Raw genomic sequence first — 2,181 nt, 5'->3', positions numbered from 1 at the left:
AGTTGTACTGTGAGCAAGGGTGGCCTAGGAAAGAGAATCTGCCTCTCAGCATGGCTCAGTTCTGGGCTCATCGGGCCGAGTTCAGTATTGGTGACGGCCTTCTCCTCTGCGGTGGACGCCTGCTGGTGCCCGCTTCTCTGCGGAAGCACGTCCTCTCCCTCATCCATGACGGACACCTCGGAGTGAACCGTTGCCGCGCCATCGCCAGGGGAGCTGTCTGGTGGCCGACCATGGGGAGTCAGATCAAGACAATGGTGGAGAACTGTCCCAACTGTGCTACCACGCGGGTCCAGCGAGCAGAGCCACTGCTGCCTACCGTGACGCCTAGCCGTCCCTGGGAGCGAGTCGGGGTGGACATATTTCATCACGAAGAAGCCGACTACCTTCTCCTCGTAGATTACTACTCGAGGTACCCTGAAGTGCTGTCCCTTCGCTCGACGACGTCTACAGCGGTGATCTCCATCATCAAAAGTGTCTTCGCAAGGCATGGGATCCCAGAGACCCTCGTCAGCGATAATGGGCCTCAATTTTCGTCGGCAGAATTCCGCGTCTTCGCCCAGAGCTACGGATTCTCCCACGTCACCAGCAGTCCCAGGTACCCGCAGTCTAATGGGGAAGTCGAGCGTATGGTGCGGACGGTTAAGGAACTCTTCAAGAAGTCTCCGGACTGGCCTTTGGCCCTCTTGGCATACCGCAACGCACCTGGCGTGACCGGGTACAGCCCTGCTCAGCTGCTCATGGGGCGCAGCCTCAGGACTCGCCTTCCGGTCCCCATGGCCGCGTTGCTTCCAGAACCACCTAACGCTGCCGACTTCCACCGGCGTGACACTACCCAACGACGTCGCCAGCGTCAAGATTTTGACCGTCGACATGCTGCACAAGATTTGCGGCCCCTGGAGGAGGGAGAGAGAGTGTGGATTCGCGACACAGATTGTGCTGGCACTGTTCTTAGCCCAGCGCAGCGTCCACGCTCCTACGTGGTCCAGACGGATGCAGGTGCTCTCGTCCGCAACCGGAGACATCTGGTTCCGCAGCAGTCTCCGTCATCAGGTGGTCTAGACCTCGGCAGCTCCAGTCCACGGACACGAGGATCTGAAAGCCTGCCACAGACTCCAACTCGCCCAGAGCCTGTGTGCAGCAGTCCAACTCCCAGGGCACTTACTCCTCTACCAGTTGCATCGCCACCGGTTGCCCCGGCTACTCCCTCAAGACCGCCTGGGTCAGTTGTACGCACTCGGTCTGGACGTTGTGTTAGGCCGCCGGTGCGGCTGAACTTGTAGAACGTGCCATGAGACATTTGTCATTACGTTGTATACCTGAGAGCAAGGGGTTGCTTTCTGTTACTTTCCCAAAAGGGGGGATGTAGAGGGCGCGAGTGCTAAGCCGATTATGAGGCGCCCTCTATAGGATGTAGCATATAAAGGCTGTGCTGTGAATAAACGGGGGCACTTCTGCTGGGGACTCGGAGCGTGTGTCTTTACTCCGCGGCCCTCGGGCTTCAGCCTGCCTCCTCGGCCGCCTCGGCTCGAACCCTCCCACCACATAATCATGATGAAGTGCAAACCTTGATAGTGAAATCGTTAATTCTGTAACTTTCGTAGAAAAGTCCGGACAATTAACATACACAATTAAGCACTCAAAGAGCCCAAACGCTTAAAAAAAAAAAAGTTAAATTTCTCTTCCAGTTCTGGAGGTCAACGACAGAAACCGGCAAAAAAAAATTACTTGGGGACATCTAGGAGTTTGCCGTTCCTTCAGGCTGTACATACGGACGTGTTTGGTATCGCGATAAGCGTATGTAAGAACTCTGCCAGCGTCGGCGCGTACAACCTTCTTATCATGCACCTTCCAGTCCGACGGAAAAATTAATGCTGTACTATACGTCGACTGACCCTGAATACTTCCTGCAGCCAGACCACCGCGTTTGCGCAACACACGAACGAGAAAGCGTTGTTGTTATTGTCCGTAATTTATTGCCGCTGCTGTTATTTGCGCCAGGTCGGCTTTAGAAGAGCGCCTTCTTCAGAATGCAAATGTGGTGCGTCGAAAACACCAGGCGTCCTCAGCATCGCGCAACCTTCACATAGCAGACTCACGCGCCGCCACCACGCCAGATTACCATAATTACTTGTTTAAGACTGTAGGTTTCTCTGGCGTTGGGTTCGCCAGCAGCGCCACATT

General features: G+C 55.4%; 1 pseudogene; it reads left to right on the top strand.

Moving 5' to 3' along the window:
* The first annotated feature begins 626 nt into the window (after positions 1–626).
* LOC125947592 (uncharacterized) lies at positions 627–1,272 on the top strand (annotated as a pseudogene).
* The last annotated feature ends 909 nt before the right edge of the window (positions 1,273–2,181 follow it).

This window comes from Dermacentor silvarum, chromosome 8, assembly GCF_013339745.2.
Source record: "Dermacentor silvarum isolate Dsil-2018 chromosome 8, BIME_Dsil_1.4, whole genome shotgun sequence".
In the NCBI taxonomy this organism is placed as follows: Eukaryota; Metazoa; Arthropoda; class Arachnida; order Ixodida; family Ixodidae; genus Dermacentor; species Dermacentor silvarum.
Note: the sequence above shows the minus strand (reverse complement) of the source record. Positions and strands in the feature narration are given on the sequence as shown.